Source organism: Leucoraja erinacea, chromosome 15 (assembly GCF_028641065.1).
Source record: "Leucoraja erinacea ecotype New England chromosome 15, Leri_hhj_1, whole genome shotgun sequence".
NCBI lineage: Eukaryota > Metazoa > Chordata > Chondrichthyes > Rajiformes > Rajidae > Leucoraja > Leucoraja erinaceus.
The window spans coordinates 45,571,779-45,593,330 of NC_073391.1; the positions used below are offsets into that span (position 1 = coordinate 45,571,779).

The following is a 21,552-nucleotide window of genomic DNA, read 5'->3' on the forward strand; positions in this document are numbered from 1 at the left end:
GGGATATGGGTAGAAGGCAGGCACGGGTTATTGATAGGGGACAATCAGCCATGATCACAATGAATGTCGGTGCTGGCTCAAAGGGCCGAATGGGCTCCTCCTGCACCTATTTTCTATGTTTCTATTTCTTGAGGTTCCTCTGTTGTGCCGAGAATTACGTATCTCACCAAAGCTCTTCATCTCTTACATTTATTCTGAGATCCTGGCAATAAAAACACAATTTGTTGTCCTTTTGAAGCAGGGTGCCGTGGGCGGAACAACTGTTGCCTCACAGCGCCATAGTCCCGGGTTCAATCCTGACCTCGGAAGCTGTCTGTGTGGAGTTTGCACGTTCTCCCTATGGGTTTCCCTCGGGTTTCCTCCCTCCCATCTAAAAGGTTTGCGGTTTTGTAGGTTAATTGGCCTCTGTAAATTGTCCCAATTATGGGGGTGGATGTGAAAGTGGTATAACATACAACTGATGTGAATAATGATTGATGGTGGGCAGAAGGGTCTGTTTCCATGCTGTTTAGAGACTTTTGTGAAAGATGTTACGACCAAGTGTGGTATTCCGCCAGCATTGAATTGATTATTGGGCTTGGTTTTGTTTTGTTCTTGCTGGAGTTGGAATTAAGTCTCCAATCTTCCAGCAGAGATAACAGTGCTACTAAGTCACAGCTCATCGTTAAGACTAAAATGATCATGTCTGAAATGCTATACTTAATAATGTCTTTTATGCATTATTTTTTAAAGGATATAATTAGAAGAGGATTTGTTAACGGGAATCCCATATTCAGATCTTCACTGTCAGTTCACCAGCATATATATACCAACAATATTTGAATACAGAAGAGACGATGATTTTCTGGAGAATGTCTGAGAAGGGATTACAAACTGCAGTATGACCAACGACATTGAGACTCATACCACTGGACTAATAATAGAAAGCATTAATGATAGGAAGATCTTTGGCCAGTCACATTGTCAGAGAAGATGGCATGCCAGGCACACCAGCGAGAAACCATATGCGTGTTCTGCATTTGAGGATCAGTTTAATGAACTGTCTTGGAGGGAGACATTTGAAATTATCTTTGCTTCTGAGAAGGAAAGAGCAAACATTTTGTTGATTAAAAGCAATAGATCAAAGTGTATGGCTGACCCTTGAAAAAGTAGCAATTCCCCTTTCGAATTGTAAATGAACATCTGTTCTGTGTCTGGAATGAAATTTCCAGTTTTCTTTTGATCCTTAAATCCCAAGGCAACACACCAGCACTGGAGTTAGGACATCATCTGCTCCAAGTTTGTGAAGAACTCAAAATGTCATCCGATCTGTTGAGACCACAACCGGTTTGTAACAGAAATAAATCATTCACTTCTTCCGTGTGTGGGGAGGGATTCAATGGACCATCCAGTCTGATGAATAATCACCAGCGAGTTCACACTGGGGAGAGGCCTTTCACCTGCTCTGACTGCCGGGAGGGATTCGCCGACTCTTCGAGCTTTGCAGAAAACCAGCAAGTTCACACCGGGGAGAGACCATTTACCTGCTCTGAGTGCGGAAAGGGATTCACTTGGTCTTCCAGCCTGGTGACACACCAGCGAGTTCACACCGGGGAGAGGCCGTACACCTGCTCGGAGTGCGGGAAGGGATTCACTCAATCGTCAAGCTTTTGCACTCACCAGCAGGTCCACACGGGGGAGAGGCCGTTCACTTGCCCCGTGTGTGGGAAGAGGTTTAACCATCCATCCAATTTGCAGAGGCACCAACGCCTGCACACCGGGGAGAGGCCATTCACCTGCTCCGAGTGCGGGAAGAGGTTCACTCAATCATCCCATCTGCAGGAGCACCGGCGGGTTCACACCGGGGAGAAGCCGTTCGCCTGCTCCGAGTGCGGGAAGGGATTCACCCGCTCATCTCATTTGCAGCAGCACCTTCGAGTTCACACCGGGGAAAAGCCGTTCATCTGCTCCGAGTGTGGGAAGGGATTCACTCAGTCGTACAGCCTGATGATTCACCAGCGAGTTCACACCGGGGAGAGGCCGTTTACCTGCTCCGAGTGCGGACAGGCGTTCAGCCGGTCGGACAGCCTGGTGATACACCTGCAGGTTCATTCAGGAGCGAGGCCTTTTACCTGCTCCCAGTGTGGGAAAGGGTTTATTCAGTCATCAGATCTGAAGACGCACCAACGAGTTCACACCGGGGAGAGGCCCTACATCTGCTCCGAGTGTGGGAAAGGGTTCACCCAGTCATCTAGCCTGAGGACACACCAACGGGTTCACACCGGGGAGAAGCCGTTCACCTGTTTTAGATGTGGGAAGGGATTTACTCAGTCAGCTGGTCTATGGAGGCACCAGCGAGTCCACAAGTGACTGCAGGAGGATTCTGCTGTTGTTGCTCCTGATAATGCTATCCATGGTTGCACTGCATTCACTGTTCCAGCCTGAGTTAATTCCTGTGAAGTTGTCAGGCCTTCTGGCTGGGCTGGAGACTAATGCACTTTGACAGATGCTGAGTAAATGTCTTGATCTTGAACACCCATTGCATTGTCTATTTAATAATGAAAAGTCTAGATAGATTGGATGTGGAGAGTATGTTAGACACAAAATGCTGGAGTAACTCAGCGGGTGAGGCAGCATCTATGGAGCAAAGGAATGGGCAACGTTTTGGGTCGAGACCCTTCTTCAGACTTCAGAGAGAATGTTTCCAGTAGTGGGAGATTCTAGCACCAGAGGGAAAATAGATTGGCCACTATCGAATGGCGAACAAACTCAATAGGCTGAGTGGTATATTCTATTCCAAATCTTCTCATTTAATAGCGGGAATTGTACTCCTGACAGTTTAGTTATTTAAAAGATCATTTGCTTGAAGTTGTTGTGATACTGATCATAACTGATAGTGTCTCCCGACTCACTGGTGGTTGTGGTGGTGAGGACTCTGGGCGTAGGACTAGGGAGTCATGTCTTTTGGAAGCAGTGGTGAAATTCCTTCACAGTAAGAGTCTGGAACTCTTTTCCACAAGTGGGTGAATTACAACTGTGAAATGTAAGATTTAGGAATATTTATTAAGCAAACGATTAAGGGATATGGAGCAAGGGTGAACATTGGGAGTTGGGTCACAGAATTGGGATTATGCCCAGAAAACTCCCGCCATTGCTGTTCCACTGTCATTCCTGCTAGGATCCCATTCCAGTCAACCTTGGCTAGCTCCTCCCTTATGCCTTCATAGTCCCCTTTGTTCAACTGTATCACGGACACTTCCGATTTAACCTTCTCCTTCTCAAATTACAGACTAAATCTAATCATATTATGATCACTACCTCCAAGTGGTTACTTTACCTCGAGTTCTCTTATCAAATCTGGTTCATTGGACAACACTAAATCCAGAATTGCCTTTTCTCTGGTCGGCTCCATTACAAGCTGCTCTAAGAATCCATATCAGAGGCACTCTACAAACTCTCTTTCTTGCGGTCCTGAACCAACCAGATTTTCCCAGTCTACCTGCACATTGAAATCCCCCATCACCACAGTTGCATTACTTTTGTTACATGCCATTTTTAACTCCTGTTGCAACTTACACCCTATATCCGGGCTACTATTTGGGGGTCTGTAGATAACATCAATTAGTGTCTTCTTGCCTTTGCAATTCCTCAACTCAATCCACAGTGACTCTACCTCGTCAGTCCCTATGTCTTCCCTCGCGAGGAACTGAATTCCATCCATCACCAGCAGAGCTACCACCCCCCCCCCCCCCCCCCCCCCTGCCCACCTGCCTGTCCTTTCTATTGGATGTATAACCCTGAATATTCGATCCTCCTGCAGCCACATCTCGGTAATCCCCACAACGTCATACCTACCAACCTCTAACTGAGCCTCAAGCTCATCTACTTTACTTCTTATACTTTTGCCAGGACTCGAGGGCCTGAGTTACAGGGAGAGGATTGGCAAGTTAGGACTTTATACCTTGGAGTGCAGGAGGATGAGGTACAGGTGTATAAGATCATGAGGAACAGATAGGGTAAATGCACAGAGTCTTTTACCCAGGGTAGGGGAATCATAAACGATAGGACATAGGTTTAAGGTGATAGGAGAAGGATATGATAGGAACTCGAGGGATAACTTTTTTTTAGAGTACGGAGGCGGGTATATGGAACAAGCTGCTGCAGGAGGTAGTTGAGACAGGTACTATCGCAACGTTAACAAATTAGTTTTCTCTCTCCTCAGTTTTCTTTGTCAAAGATGCTGGAAATCTGAAATGGAAATTGAAAATATTGAAAACATTAAACAAGAGAGGCAGTATTTGTGGAGAGAAAAACAGTTAACGTTTCTGGTCAGAGACTTTGTCAGAATCAACCTTCCAGAAATATATCCATACGGAGTGTCTTCAGCTGTGCCATGAGAAATTATGGGTGAGGTTGTTCCTCAGAGTTGATTCTGTTAATCTACTCACCGCGAACTGGCCTGCCATTGCCCAGTTTATTTCTTCCATCCTTGTGAAAGGAGGAAGGAATGCAAGCAGCCATCCAAATCTGTGGCGGCACTTGCAGAATTCCAATTCAATTCAACTTTATTGTCATTGCACAAATACGAGTGCAGATACAACAAATTGCAGTTTAGCGTCTGGCCATAGTGCAAGAAAGTAGAAATAAAAATAAAAGTACAAAATAAAAATAAATAAAAATACTGGTTAACAATGTGTGGACTGTGGATGAATTAAACTGGTACATAGGCAAATAAATGTATACAAATGGGAGAGTCTAAAGATAGCTAGCGACGGGACTGTTAGTTCAGCAGTGTTATTGGTGTTATTGAAAAAGCTGTTCCTCAGCCTGCTTGTGCGAGACCTGAGGCTCCTGTACCGAGGGCAAATAGTCCATGGTTAGGGTGAGGGGGGTCGTTGATGATTTTCCCGGCCCGTCTCAAACACCGTTTGCGGTGGAGGGCATCCATGGCAGGGATAGACAACCAGAATAGATTGTAAAATGGTTTGAGCCCCCATATTCCCCTCCCACCGCTCCTTCCTCCGAAAACCTGCTCCTCCAGACCCTCCTCCCCTCAGACCAAAGATTATAGCTCCTCTAGTATATAATCTTTGCCTCAGACCGCCCGCACCCGCCGCCGCCGCGCGAACCCAACCGTTGGCGCGCGAACCCAACCGTTGGCGCGCGAACCCAACCGTTGGCGCGCAAACCCAACCGTCGCCGTCGCCGCCGCCGCCGCCGCTCGCGCTTCCCGCGTTCCGATGCCGGCACACAAACAGCGCACATGCGCACCGCCGCCACCACCGGCAAATATAGGCGGCTGGACGACCCACGCATGCGCAGTAGCCATAGAGACAGCTACTAAACACCTGAAGAAGGGTTTCGGCCCGAAACGTCGCCTATTTCCTTCGCTCCATAGATGCTGCTGCACCCGCTGAGTTTCTCCAGCATTTTTGTGTACCAGCTGCTAAACATGTGCTCTCCGTCGGGAAGCCGGCCGCCGGCGCCGCGCTTGCGCACCTCGGTGAAGCCGGCTGCCGGCCGTCATTGATCCGCGGCTCGTGCTCGAGATCGAGCAACAAAACCTCATCTTCCGTCGGGACGGACTCGGTGCAGCCTCCAGACTCAGCGTCGAATTCTTCAACTTCAGGTAACTCTCTCCTTCTGTCTGCATCAGAACCGGCCATTACAGCTTGTCATCACGTTGGCTCAGTTTGCATTTCTTTGGGGGGAGACGTCTGGCCACTGGGCTTGTCCCACAATCTGGGCAGTGACACATTAAACAGGTTAAATGCTTCTCCTGCACTCACTGTTCGCCTTTAGCTCTCTTGGTCTCACCCCACCAGGGATACTCACTTTATTCTACCCATCTCTCCTCCATCCAATGCTTCCACACCTCAATTTTTTTCCAAATTTCCTGGAATTTGATGGTATTTCCTGAAATGTTCAAAGCGGAGGTGTTGGGCGAAGCGATCGCCAAGCCTACGCTTGGTCTCACCGATATAGAGCAGCTGACACCTAGAGCAACGCGTGCAATAGATAGGGTTGGAGGAAGCATTCATAGCAAAAGGATTTGAGTATAATAGGCTGTGGGCCGAGGAGCTATATTCTGCAGTTTCGTGACCCAAGTCACCAAACTACATGAAATTTTCACATATTGTGTTAATTTTTTAAATATAAATCACCCCTGAAACTCGATATGAACACATCATCGGTGCCCCGCTCCCTGCCATGGATGCCCTCCACCGAAAACGGTGTCTGAGACGGGCTGGGAAGATCATCAAAGACCCCTCACACCCCAACCATGGACTGTTTGCCCTCCTCCCATCAGGGAGGCGGTACAGGAGCCTCAGGTCACGTACAAATAGGATGAGGAACAGCTTCTACAACAAAACAATTACACTGCTGAACTCGGAGTCCCGCCGATAGATTTCTCTGGTCCCTCCGTCCCCATTGTTTAATTACTCTGTATTTCTTGATTATTCTGTATCTTCTCTCTTTCTTTCTATCTATCTATCTATTTATTTATTTATCTATTTATTTATTTATTTATTTATCTATTTATTTATTTATTTATTTATTTATTTATTTATGTACAACTACTACGGACTGACGCAAAACTGCATTTCGTTGTACTCATACTTGTATTTGTGCGATGACATTAAAGTTGAATTGAATTGAATGAAGAAGACTTGCACATTTTTATTAAATTAGAGATGTTATAAAGATAGAAAATATCGTGAATTATCGCGTTTGCTCACTGCATTTCATCAAAGCTAAGGCATTATTGATGTTTTGATGAAATGCAGTGAGCAAACAACTTCCGCTGTTATTGTCCCTTCAACTCTCTCTTCTCTTTACCTTTATTTTTCTTAATCTTTGGAACTCTAAAGTAGGATAGCTGTGTCTCACGGTCACCCCGACTTGCACAGTTATTTATAGCGCAAAAACTAACCGCTTTCGCGGTTTTTAACAGGTTTGAAAGTACGCGTTTCTAGCATTAATAACATGTACTGGAAGTTACGTTTGTACCCCAGTTGGATTTTGCGGCTCCGTGCGTGACGACCTATGACCCAGTGACCTTTCGTGAAATCACCCTATTGAGGGAGTACAGCATAGGTTTACCAGCTTAATTCCCGGAATGGCGGGACTGATTTATGATGAAACGATCGGTTGACTGGGTTTGTTTTCACTGGAATTTAGAAGAATGAGAGGATATCTTATAGAAACATATAACATTCTTAAAAGGAATGGACAGGTTAGATGCAGGAAAAATGTTCCCGATGTTGAGGGAGTCCTGAAATAAGGGGAATCCTTCGCTTGTTCCCTTTGTCCACGTCCACCTTCACTCTCTGGGCAAAAATACACTAAAGGTATGTTGTCACTTTCCAAGTTCCACAGAAGGATCAGGGACCCATGGAATCTGCTGACAATCTCCAGTATTTATTTACCTTTAGAATATTAAGGGTGGAACTCCCTGATGTTGGGGTGTGGAGAGCGGGCGGAGATTATAAGGAAGGATGTGTGGGAAGGAACTGCAGATGCTGGTTTAAACCAAAGATGGACACAAAAGGCTGGAGTAACTCAGCGGGTCAGACAGCATCTGTGGAGAAAATAGATGACGTTTCGGATCGAGACCATTCTTCAGGTTGTGGGGCTGCCCCCTGTGCGGCCTCCCGCAGTGATTCTGCAAATGGCGTGGAGCCGTGCGCTGCATCTCGGCCCAGGGCCTGGACGCTCAGGTGACTTCACACTAGGCTGCGAAGTTCCGCTCCTTCCTGCTGCCGAGATCGAGAAACGTTCGTGTCCACGGTCGCGTACCTACGGTGTCACGTCTGCAGCGCTCCCGGCTTGTTTAACACTGACAGGGCACCTTCTCAACCGCGACGATCCGTGGGAGGTTTGGCTGCCATGTAAACTCATGGCTGAAAACACCGCACCTTATATTTCGCTTGGGTAGCTTACACCCATCGATATGAAGTATAATTCTTCAATGTTAGATAACCTCCCCCTTCCCTGTCCCACACCTGGACTCGCGACTATTTCTAACCCCCCTCCCTTCCTTCTCTGGCTTCACAATTCGCAACCCTTCAAACCCTTTGTCTCACATCTTGTTTTTTTTTCAATCTCTGGTCATTTGTCCATCAGCCAATCTCACCCCCTCTCCTTGTTTATGTTCACCTATTAGCTGTCATGCTGTGTCCTGACCCTCAGCTCTCAGGTACTTACAGGCTTCCCTTCCTCCCCCCCCCCCCCCCACCCTACAATCTATCTGAAGAAGGATCCCGACCTGAACTGTCACCTATCCGTGTTCCCCATGGATGCTGCTACACCCTGAGTTACTCCAGCCCTTTGAGCCTTTTTTTTTGTAAACCAGCAGCTACAGTTCCTTGTTTCTACAATTTCTCAGACTTCTGAGTTAGCTGACTGACACTAGGTTCAGTCTCGTGATACAATTTAAAAATAATTTGGTGTTTTTTTTGTTCCCTCCCTGTCCTCACTCCCACCATCTCTAAGCCTCCTCTGTCCTGTAGTCATGGAAGCAGGAACTTGGGGTCAGTGAAAGAACATGGCGCTGAGGAAAAGGACCTTGTTCAACGGCAGAGCAGGCAGGAAGGAGCTGATCGGCCTGTTCCTGTTTCTATTTCTGGTGTGATATCTGCCTCTCAGTTCTGGACTCTAGCACACACTCTGTGTTAATTATTCTACTATGCCCCATACTTACCTCCTTCAAGCTTCTGCTTCTCTCAAAAATACCCAACCCCACAAACACAAAGTTGCTCTTTTAAACCATCAGTTGAGGTTTTAAATCTAAATATTCTTACCTATGACATGGTTTCAAATGTTGACAATCTTTGTTTAATTGGACTCTGTTCAAATTTTGTTAATAGTATCGTTGCATCAAAGACCTAAAATGTATGTCTGAAAATAGAAAAGTAGATGCTGAAATAATTATCTTCCACACCGATTACCGGAGTTGCAGCCTCATAAACTTACCTCTTCCTCAGTCAGATGTTTCAATAAATAATATTCAATCGCGTTACTCGGATTTTTGAGCAACAATGTTACCCCATTTTGAACTCATCCTATTTATGTTGCATTTATTATACTTTTTTCTCCGTGAACTTCATGCAAATAAAGCATTTAATTGCGCCCTATAGTAGTCAGTTCATTGGCTATATTTAAGAGGGAATTAGATGTGGCTAAGGGGATCAGGGGGTATGGAGAGAAGACAGGCACAGGATACTGAGTTGGATGATCAGCCATGATCATATTAAATGGCGGTGCAGGCTCGAAGGGCCGAATGGCCTACTCCACGTATTTTCTATGTTTCTATTATGGCAACCAAAGTTTGATGTGGTGGAACTGTACATACTGTAGTCATACAGCATGAAAACAGGCCCATCGGACTAAATTGTACTTGTCGAACTACATGCCCCATCTAAAAAAGTTGCCCCTCAGGTCCTTATTAAATCTCCCCCTCACCTTGAACCTTTGTCCTCGGGTTCTTCATTCCGCAACTCTGGGTAAAAGACCAATGCATTTACCACGTCTATTCCTCTCATGATATTATACATCTCTCTAAGATCACCCTTAATCCTCTTGCGCTCAGAGGAATAGAATCCTGGCCTGTGAGGCTAGGTTGCCGGAGAACACAGAGGAAACATAGATCAGCTGGAAAATTGGGCAGAGCAGTGGTAGAGGGAATTTAACCCAGACAAGGGTGAGTTAATGTATTTTTTAAGTTGTCTAATTCATGCATGGCGTATATAGTAAACAGCAGAGACCCGAGAAACAATGATGTACAGAGGACACAAAATGCTGTGGTAACTCTGCGGGTCAGACAGCATCTCCGGAGAGCCTTTTCTGCCCTCTGGGATTTAGAATGCTGAAGATTCACCACCAACAATGGGGGACTGGAGCAGGGGGACCACCAGGAGGGGGGAGGGGAGAACTATGTAGGACCCGGAGTGGGGGAGGGGAAGCGAACAAAGGCTGAGATATGTTGTAACTTTGTCAGCGCGGTATGTGGCGACTATTTGCATACCTTTGATATGCAAGCAAAGAATTTCAGTGCCTTGTCACATGTGACAATAAAGTATTCCATTCTATGCCATTCCCGAGATGTATCCTTCTATCCTGAGACCCGTTTATTCCAATACTCTGCCTTTCATACAATAACCAATCTTCAATCTGTGCCAATTCACTTCCCCAACTCCATGAGTTCTTATCGTGAGCACCAGCAACACATGTGGCTCCTTGTCAAATGTGATTTGAAAATCTTAGTGTATTTTATCTGCAAATTCCCCTCTACTGTGTAGAAACAATTCCTACAGATTATGGTTTACAAAAGGAGAAAAAGTGCGAGAGTAACTCAGCGGGCCAGGCAGTTTCTCTGGAGAACATGGACAGGTGACATTTCAGATTGGAATCCTTCTTGAGACTGAAGACGGATCCCGACGCAAAAAGTTGGTAAGTCATGTTGCAGTTGTATAAGACGTTGGTGAGACTGCTTTTAGAATATTGTGTTCAGTTCTGGGCACCATGTTATAGGAAAGATATTGTCAAGCTTGAAATGGTTCAGAGAAGATTTACAAGGATGTTGTCAGGAATAGAGGGTCTGAACTATAGGGAGAGGTTGAGTCGGCTGGGTCTCTATTCCTTGGTGTGCAGGAGGATGAGGGGTGATATTATAGAGGTGTATAAAATCATGAGAGGAATAGATTGGGTAGATGCACAGAATCTTATGCCCAGAGTATTTGAATCAAGGACCAGAGGACATAGGTTCAAGGTAAAGGGGAAAATAGAAATCTGAGGAGTAACTTTTTCACACAAAGAGCAGTGGGTGTATGGAACAAGTTGCCAGAATAGGTAGTTGAGGCTGAGATTATCCCAACGTTTAAGAAACAGTTAGACAGGTACATGGATAGGACTGGTTTGGAGGGATATGGGCCAAGCACAGGCAGGTGGGACTAGTGTAGCTGGGACATGTTGGGTGGTGTGGGCAAGTTGGCCGATGGGCCTGTTTCCACACTGTATCACTCTACGACTCTTATCACCTATCAATGTTCTCCATGATGCTACCTGACCCGCTGAGTTACACCAGCACTGCTATCTTCTTGTCTACTGTGACTTGCCCCCTTGAAATGCAGCAAATTTGTCTGAAGTCATTAGCTTTTACTTAGTTTGATTACTTTCAGCTTTTGTAAATAACCCAGTTAATTCTTCCTTATGGTCAAGGAAAGAGCGTTCATGTCACGGCTCTGTATCCGCCAATCTTTCCACCATCGCGCACAAGAAGCGACAAGACAGACACCATTGTATGCAGATGCCGAGAAGTGTGTTCAGCTCTGGATGAACAACTTCTGATTTTGTATGTGGGCTCGATACGAAGAATAATTCTCCCTTTAATTATAGATGGCTGCACCTTTACAACAATAGATGCTAAGCTAACAAACCTATAGATACACATCTTTTCTACCCTCCCCTTCTTAAACGTGGAGCATACATGAACAGTTTTGGAACCCACTGGAATCTCCGAGCTTTGGAAATACTTCAACCAGTGGCACAACTGTCCCTGTCAAACCCTTGGGTACAAGCCACTGGGTCCTGGTGATTGTGATCCCACTGCAAAGGCCAACTCTTGTCCAAATAGTTTAGTTTAGAGAAACAGCGTGGAAACAGGCCTTTCAGCCCGTCCAAGCCAAAAATCGACCACATGTTCGCACTAGTTCAATGTTACACCAGTTTCCCATCCACCCCCTATACACTTGGGGCAATCTTACAGAGGACAATTGACCAACAAACCTGCACGTGTTTGGGATGTGGGAGGAAACCAGAGCACTTAGAGGAAACCTACTCAGTCATAGGGAGAATGTGCAAACTCCTCACAGACAGCATCCAAGGTTGGGATTGAACCCGGGTCTCTGATGGTGTGAGGCAGTGGCCACATTGTGTTTCCCTCTCATCCTTCCTCCAAGTATTACAACTACTTGGAAGAAGCATGAGAGAAATAAGGAAAGATATTTTCACTCAGAGTGTTTGGGATCTAAAACTTAAATGACGTGATAGACAGAAATCTCATCACATTTAAATAGCGCGGAGTATGGCTCTATGACACTTGAGTGTGTTCACTTGAAGAGCTGAAATCATTATTTCAAATTGAACCTATTTCAAATTAACCAATTGACCCAACATCAATTTTAAATTGTAGCAATAGTCCCAGCCTTGTACAATGTAGGAATGTTTCATCACTCTTCTCCAAATGACTTTTGTGAGCAGAGTCCTGAACCACCCTACCATCAGCAGATCATTTCTCCCTCCCCATCCTGTCTGCTATCTGCCATATCACGAAAAAAAACTTTAAACAAATGCTCGTTTCTGTGTCTCAAAGCCAGGGAGTAGACTTTAAATGGACTATGCACTAGATGTTGGAGATAACAACAATTTATTTGTCTAAAGCATTAGGTTTTGGCTCAGCTACAGGGGGCTGTGAACATCAGCATAATGAACCCATGCTGGGACAGTGAATATTCTCCAACCCTGGATATAACGATCAGGAGCGCCGACAGTAGAATCCAGCTCCTGCAGTCACTTGTGGACTCGCTGGTGCTTCCGGAGACCGGCTGAATGAGCAAATCCCTTCCCGCATCTAAAACAGGTGAAGGGCCTCTCCCCGGTGTGAAGTCGCTGGTGCATCATCAGGCTGTCTGACCGAGTGAATCCCTTCCCGCACAGAGTGCAGGTGAACGGCTTCTCCCCGGTGTGGACCCGCTGGTGTATCAGCAGGTTGGACGACTGCGTGAACCCTTTGCCGCACTCGGAGCAGGTGAAGGGTCTCTCCCCGGAATGAACTCGCCGATGCTCCTGCAGGTGGGACAACTGTTTGAACCCTTTCCCGCACACGTTGCAGGTGAAGGGCCTCTCCCCGGTGTGGCTGCGGCGATGAGCTTCCAGGTGGGACGGGCAGAGGAATCCCTTCCCGCAGAACCCGCACTTCCACGGTTTCTCCCCGGTGCGTCTGTTCCAGTGACCCGTGAATCCGGATACAGGGACGAAGCCTGATCCACACTCGGAACCCGTAAACAGCGTCTCCGCGCTGTGGATGGAGCTGTTGGCTTCCACGTCAAATGGCTGATGGTCAGGTTCCTGTGGATCGAGCGGCTCTAGCAGATCAGGAGGTGTTGCTTGATCTGAGCTTTCTGACTGTGGATCCATTACTATCACCCTGTGAAATTATATTAAAGGAAACGTGAGCTAACCATGGGAAACAATGCATAAAAGGCTAGGTTTAGGTGTAAGTGTATTATGGCTACCTGTGCCGAGGTACAGTGGAAAGCTATGTTTTGCAAGCTCTCCAAACTGATCAGGTGATACTAAAAACAAATACAATCAAAAACTCAAGAAGTAAAAAATAAACTGCTGGAGGAACTCGCGGGTTCAGGCAGCATCTGCGGAGGCAAAGGAATAGCCAATGTTACAGGTCCAGAGCTTGAGAGTGTAGAGAGAAGATCACTAGAATATAGACATGAACAGGAGGGCGAGATAGAGGCTGGTTGAAAAAAAGACAGGAGATCGCAGATGTTAGAAACTTGAGCAAACACAAAGTGCTGGAGGAACTCAACAGGACAGGCAGCATCAGTTCAGTGGATGGTCAGGACATCTGGTTCCCAACTTCAGACCAATGGAAGGGGGGGGGGGGGGGAAGTTGGTCAAGAGAGGTGGCGATGAGGCAAAACTTGACATGTGATATGTCGATGCAGGCGAGGGGCTAGGGTGATTGGCAGATGGGTGGAGTAAGTGACAAAGACTGGAGGTGAAAAAGAAACAAAGGTGTCAGACGAACAGGATGAGTGATAGAAACATAGAAACTAGGTGCAGGAGTAGGCCATTCGGCCCTTTGAGCCTGCACCGCCATTCAATATGATCATGGCTGATCATCCAACCCCTGTGCCTGCCCTCTCTCCAAACCCCCTGATCCCTTTAGCCACAAGGGCCACATCTAACTCCCTGTTAAATATAGCCAATGAACTGGCCTCAACTACCTTCTGTGGCAGAGAATTCCAGAGATTCACCACTCTCTGTGTGAAAAAAATAGTTTTTTGTTTTTTGTTGTAAAATGGTAAAGTCGGTGGGAAGGATACAGTTGAAGGGGACATGGAAGAGGGGGGATGAAAGGGAAATGAGGTGATGCAAAGAAGAGGATGAGATAGGGAGACATTACTTGAAACATAGAAAAATAGGTGCCGTACATTGAGGTACAATGAAAAGCTTAGATTGCATGCTATTTAAATCGAAGCATTAATATAAGCAGATCAAACTCAAGTACAATAAATAGACAGAGCAAAGTGCTCTGCACATCAGGACCATCAAAATCAATAAACAAGATTGGAAAATATGTAGGTGAGCCTTGGTGTCACCTGGAAGGTCTGCTGAGGTCTCTGGATGGAGGGTGGAAGTTACATCTCCTGCAGTTGCAGAGAAAGTGTCTGGGAGGGGGGCGTTTTGGATGGGAATGGATGAGCAAGCGTAGGAGTTGGAGATACAGTTTAAGGACAAGGGGTCACAGTTTAAGGATAAGGGGGAAATCTTTTAGGACCGAGATGAGAAGACATTTTTTCACACAGAGAGTGGCGAATCTGTGGAATTCTCTGCCACAGAAGGTAGTTGAGGCCAGTTCATTGGCTATATTTAAGAGGTAGTTAGATGTGGCCCTTGTGGCTAAAGGGATCAGGGGGTATGGAGAGAAGGCAGGTATAGGATACTGAGTTGGATGATCAGCCATGATCATATTGAATGGCGGTGCAGGCTCGAAGGGCCGAATTGCCTACTCTTGCACATAATTTCTATGTTTCTATGAGATAGAGCAGTCTCTTTGGAAAGCACAGAAGGATGGGGACAGGACGAGGGGATTGGACTGGTGGGACCATTGAAGGTCATGGAAACGGCATAGAATGATGTGTTCGATACGGGGACTGGTGGGGCAAAAGGTGTAGACCTGGAGAATGTTATCTTTGATCTCTCTCTGGGGGTGGGGGGGGGGAGTGGGAGGAAGGAGGAGAACTGCAGATCTGAGAGACATGGGTGAGCACTCTATACACAATAGCAGGAGGGAAATCGTGTTTACTGAAGTGGACATCTTGGCAGCATATGCGGTAGAGATTGGGAAATTAAGGGTAAGGGATAGATAGAATAGTACAACACAGGAATGAGTTCTTCAGCCAAATTTGATGACAAGTTAAACTGATCTCATTTGCCTGTACATCATCCATATCTCTCTATTCCTTGAATTTCTATATGTCTATCTAAAAGTCAAGTCAAGTCACTTATTTATATAGCACATTTAAAAAAACAACTCTCGTTAGCACAACAAAACAAACTACATACATATATACATGTAGCCCTCAGAGGCGCCAGGAAAGGCTTGGGAGTATAGATAAGTCTTTAGTCTTGACTTAAAAGAGTCAATGGAGGGGGCAGTTCTGATGGGAAAGGGGATGTTGTTCTACAGTCTAGGAGCTGCAACTGCAAAGGCGTGGTCGCTCCTGAGCTTATGCCTAGACCGTGGGATATTCAGCAACTCCAAGTCGGCTGATCTGAGGGACCTGGAGGTGGAGTGGTGGGTGAGAAGACGGTTTATGTAGGTGGCAGCAAGCCCATTGAGGGCTTTGTAGACATGGAGGAGAATCTTGAAGTTTATACGGAACTGCACAGGGAGCCAGTGGAGAGAGGCCAGGACTGGGGTGATGTGGTCCCTTTTTCGGGTGCCCGTCAGGAGTCTCGCTACGGCATTTTGGACCAGTTGCAGGCGGGACAGGGAAGATTGGCTGATGCCAGTGTAAAGGGAGTTGCAGTAATCTAGGCGGGAGGAGATGAATGTGTGGGTAATCTTTTCCAGGTCATCAAACTGGAGGATTTTTTTTATTTTAGCTATCGTCCGAAGCTGAAAGAAGCTAGCTTTTACCACGGCATTGACTTGTTTGTCAAATTTCAGTGCTGAGTCAAATATCACGCCAAGGTTTTTGACGTGAGGTTTGAGTAATGGGGTAAGGCTTCCAAGGCTGCCTGCTATCGTTTTGATTGAGTCCGAGGGGCCGAGAAGGATGACCTCAGACTTACTCTCGTTTAGTTGGAAGAAGTTCTGGGCCATCCAACACTTTATATCCTCGAGGCAGTGGGTAAGGTTAGACGGATTTGATTGGTTTTTGAGCTTCAGGGGGAGATAGAGTTGGGTATCGTCTGCGTAGCAATGGAAGGAAATGCCGTGCCTTTCAATGACTTGGCCTAAGGGGAGCATATACAGGGAGAAGAGAATGGGGCCAAGGATGGAACCTTGTGGAACCCCACAGCAGAGGCTAGCTGGGGAGGAGAATGAGTTGCCTATGTTAGTAGAGAAACTCCTACCTTTGAGGTAGGAGATGAACCAGCTCAGGACAGTGCCATCAATACCAACCCCATACCGGAGACGGTCAATTAGGATGGTATGGCCGACAGTATCAAATGCTGCACTGAGGTCAAGAAGGAGCAGAATTGCACAGTCGCCGGTAGGCTCGTAAATTATCGCCATTATCATATCTGCCTCTACCACCACTCCTGGCAATGGGTTCCAGGCACCCATTACTCTCTCTGTGGGGAAATAAACCTGCCCCGCACATCTCCAATAAACTTTCCTTCTCTCACCTTACAGCTATGCCCTCTCGTGTTGGGCATTTCCATCCCGGGAAAAGGGTTCTGGCTGGGATAGTGTACTTTTGGTCACCTACTCCTCACCTCTTTGTAGTTGCAACCTTTCCTCTTAAAGCAGACCTGATGCAAAGACTCAACCCGAAACATCAACCTTCTTCACTTTTCCTCGACAAATACTGCCTGAGACGTTTTTCTTTCAGCAGACACAAGAACTGCAAATGCTGGTTTAGAGAAAAACGAAGTGCTGAAGCAACTCAGCAAATCAGACTGATTCTAGTGGGGGGTGGGAAGAAAACTAGAAGAGAGGTGGGGGCGGGACAGACCCCAGCAAGGGGTACAAACGGGGAGGGGGTTGACTGGCTGGTGAGTTGAACAAAGGCGAGAGATGAAAAGACAAAAGGCAGTGAGATAAGGAGAGTAGAACCCTGAAACGTGAAGCCAGAGGAAGGAATATAGGTGGAATGGAAAATTAAGAAATGCGTGCACGTCAAAGCGGAGCAGAGAAGGGGCGTGTTTGTATATTAGTTACCTAAAATCAGATATGTCCATGTTCAGAGCCAGCAGTTTCCCTTTGCTCCAGATTCCAGCATCTGCAGCCTCTCTTGTCTTCAGATGTCTACCAAAGCTTCTCACAAAACTTGAGCAGGCGCGTTCAGAAACCGAGCACCGACTCTCAGCAGAACACACAAAGATCCTTCGGTGTTTGGAAGAGCTGCACGGATCGGCTCCCCTCAGCCCCCGGTCAGTGTTTCTCCTGCAAGAAAGATAATCAGGCCGTGAATACCTCGCTGCTGCGTGCAGATCTCCCAGCGCCAGCACACGATTTACCGGAATGTAAGATTTCTCCTGTTTAAAAGCAGCTGAAGAGCGGCTGCAGTGGGACTTCCATTGTGTCTGGATGCCCCGCCGGCCGCAGAGAGCGCCTTCACACAACACCATGGGAATTGAGTGCGCAAGCGTAGGGCACCGGAAGGATGCCCTTAGCTTGTGCAATGCCGACTGGGATAAACTAACCAGGACACAAAATGCTGGAGAAACTCGAGCGGGTCAGGCAGCGTCCCCCGGAGAACACGGATAGAGAGGCGAAGTTTCGGGTCGCGACCCCTCTTCAGACTGACAGTGGGGGAGGGGGTAGAAAGCTGGGAGAGGGGCAGGTAATGGGGGAATGCAGGGAGAAGGGGGGAGGTGTTTGAGAGATGGTTTGACAAGCATCCATGTTCTCCAGAGACGCTGCCTGCCTGCCTGACCGACCCGCTGAGTTCCAGCAGTCTGTGTCCTTTGTTCCAACCGCGTGACTAACACATCTTCCCCTCCCCCACCACCACAGCCTGACACAAAGCAGGTTTAGTTTAAAAAACCAGCTACAGCATGGAAACGCTGAGTCCATCTCGATCACTGGTTCACACTAGTTCCATGTGGTCCCACATTCTCATCCACAACCCTACACATTTTTTTACAGAGGCCATTTAACTTACAAACCTGCATGTCAGGACTTTCATATGAAGAAAGACTGGATAGACTCGGCTTGTACGCTAGAATTTAGGAGATTGAGGGGGGATCTTATAGAAACGTACAAAATTCTTAAGGGGTTGGACCGGCTAGATGCAGGAAGATTGTTCCCGATGTTGGGGAAGTCCAGGACAAGGGGTCACAGTTTGAGGATAGAGGGGAAATCCTTTAGGACCGAGATGGAAAAAAACATTTTTCACACAGAGAGTGGTGAATCTCTGGAACTCTCTGCCACAGAAGGTAGTTGAGGCCAGTTCATTGGCTATATTTAAGAGGGAGTTAGATGTGGCCCTTGTGGCTAAAGGGATCAGGGGGTATGGAGAGAAGGCAGGTACAGGATACTGAGTTGGATGATCAGCCATGATCATATTGAATGGCGGTGCAGGCTCGAAGGGCCGAATGGCCTACTCCTGCACCCATTTTCTATGTTTCTATGTCTTTGGGATGTGGGAGGAAACCGATACACCCGAGGGTGTTAGGGGAGAGAAGGCAGGAGGAGGGAGTGAGGATAGATCAGCCGTGATTGAATGGCGGAGTAGACTTCGTTTAGTTTAGAGACACAGCGCGGAAACGCCCTTCGGCCCCAACATTGACACTATCCTGCACCCACTTATCAAGCCAATTAACCTACAAACCTGTACGTCTTTGGAGTGTGGAAGGAAACCAAAGTTCTCGGGGAGGACGTACAAAACTCCGTGCAGCACAGCACCCATGGTCAGGATCGAACCCGCGTCTCCAACTCTGTGGCAGCAACTCTACCGCTGCGCCACTTGATGGGCCTAATTCTGTTCCTGTCACTTATGAAATCCGCGGCTACAAGGAGAACGTGTAAAAACCACATAGATCATGTGTCTGAAGAAGGGTCACCCATTCCTTCCATTTAGAGATGCTGCCTATCCCGCTGAGTTACTCCTGCGTTTTGTGTCTACCATCGGTTTCAACCAGCATCTGCAGTTCCTTCCTTCACCTCTTGAACCCTGGTCTCAGGTGCTGTGGGGCAACAGCTCTGCCAGCTGAGCCACCCTTCAAAACATGTTGAAACATGGCGACGTTTCAACAGCCTTGAGCTGGGAAGGGAATCCCTTTGTCAGCCAACTATCTTACTGAGATGACATGAGTGCATACTAGGGAGAAGGAATACATGCCTTACCACCCACCTTCTGAGATGTCAGCGAGGCTTTCGGTTCCACACTGCTGCTGATCATACGGTACGGTATGATAGAACTTTAATCTACACTAGAACTTTATTTATCCAAGGAGAGAAATTGATCTGCCAACAGTCATAAAACACAAGATACATGAAAGGTGAAATTAAAGTGACGTGTGGAAAGGATGGGGGGGGGGTCAGTTTACCCCACGACAGGAGGGGGAGGAGTTGTACAATTTGATAGCCACAGGGAAGAAGGATCTGTGGCGTTCTGTCCTGCATCTTGGTGGAACGACTCTGTTGCTGAAGGTACTCCTCAGGTTCACCAGTGTGCCACGGAGGCAGTGAGTTGTATTGTCCAAGATGCTCCGCAGATTGAGGAGCATCCTCCCTTACAAGACCACCTCCCTCGAATCCAGCTCCGCCCCCAGGATGGAGTCAGCCTTCCTGGTGAGTTTGTTTATCATGTAGGCCTTCACCTTGCTGCTCCAGCACGCCACAGGGGAAGAAGATGGCAGTGGGCCACATGAGTGGGGGACAAATCCGTGTAATTTGAGCAATGTATGTAGACTGTATTGAACAATTTGTATAGCCTCCGAAAACGTCGGATGCATTTTATGCACGGTTCATGTATTGTATATTGTCTAAAAAAGGAACTGCAGATGCTGGAAAATCGAAGGTAGACAAAAGTGCTGGAGAAACTCAGCGGGTGCAGCAGCATCTAAGGAGCAAAGGAAATAGGCAACGTTTCGGGCCGAAACCCTTCTTCATGTATTGTATATATTTATTACCTGAATAAAGTCTATTTTGACATTTAAAAAGACATATAGAATATCTGCAGCATCTTACTGCAGACATTGAAAGAGCAGAGTCTTCTCAAAAAGTACAGCCTGCTCTGTCCCTTCTTGTACATACCCTCAGCATTCCTGGACCAATACAATGTACTTTCCAGGTACACCAAGGTATTTGTACTCCTTGGTAAACTGCACAACCACACCATTGATGGAGATGGGGGACTGGGGTGTTCCTCTCCTCATCACACCCAGTATTGAATTCAAGGATTTGTTCTGCTGATGTTCGTGACCCTGCAACTGTGTTTTAGATTAATATTCTGGATCAATGCCAACTAAAACTGTTTCATTTAGTTAAGAGATACAGCATGGAGTTTAGAAGGATGAAGGGGATCTTATAGAAACATATAAAATTATAAAAGGACTGGACAAGCTAGATGCAGGAAAAATGTTCCCAATGTTGGGCGAGTCCCGAGCCAGGGGCCACAGTCTTAGAATAAAGGGGAGGTCATTTAAGACTGAGGTGAGAAAAAACTTTTTCACCCAGAGAGTTGTGAATTTATGGAATTCACTGCCACAGAGGGCAGTGGAGGCCAAATCACTGGATGGATTTAAGAAAGAGTTAGATAGAGCTCTAGGGGCTAGTGGAGTCAAGGGATATGAGGAGCAAGCAGGCACGGGCTATTGAATGGGGATGAGCAGCCATGATCACAATGAATGGCGGTGTTGGCTCAAAGGGCAGAATGGCCTCCTCCTGCACCTATTTTCTAAGTTTCTATGAAACAGGTCCTTTGGCCCAGCAAAGCTATGCCGACTGTCAATCGCCATTCACACTAGTTCTACTTTATCCCAATTTCTCATCCACTCCTTACACACTAGGGGTCATTTTACACAGGCCAATTAACCTAAAAAACCCACATGCCTTTGAGATGTGGGAGAAACCGGAGCAGCAGGAGGAAACTCACGCAGTCACAGGGAGAATGTGTAAACTCCACACAGTCATTATGTGAGATCAGGATTGAGCCTGGGTCTCTGGTGCTGTGAGGCAGCAGCTGTACATCCGCCACTGTGTTTCTGTTTGAAGTAATTTTTTTCAAAGCCCTTCACGTCTCCCACCCACAATGCAGGGAATGTCTGGTGTGAATCTGCTGATGACATTGCAGATGGGATCCCAAATGAATCCCTTCCCACACTCGGAACGGAAACAGTGCCGTTCATAATGTTTGGGACAAAGACCCATCATTTTTTTATTTGCTTCTGTACTCAACAATTTGAGATTTGTAATATAAAAAAATCACATGTGGTCCAGCACACGACAGGGGAAGAAGATGGCAGTGGGCCACATGAGTGGCAAGGGTGGGGAACAATGTGCACATTGTCAGATTTTAATAAAGGCCATTTTTATACATTTTGGTTTCACCATGTAGATATTATAGTAGTGTTTATACATAGTCCCTCCAT

General features: G+C 46.7%; 1 protein-coding gene and 1 pseudogene across 1 annotated transcript in view; one reads left to right on the plus strand and one right to left on the minus strand.

Moving 5' to 3' along the window:
• The window catches only part of LOC129704352 (oocyte zinc finger protein XlCOF15-like), a 265,479-nt gene that overhangs the window by 28,403 nt on the left and 215,524 nt on the right, over positions 1-21,552 (minus strand). The window lies entirely within an intron of this gene.
• LOC129704299 (zinc finger protein 850-like) overlaps positions 1-21,552 on the plus strand; it is a 55,706-nt pseudogene that overhangs the window by 10,512 nt on the left and 23,642 nt on the right.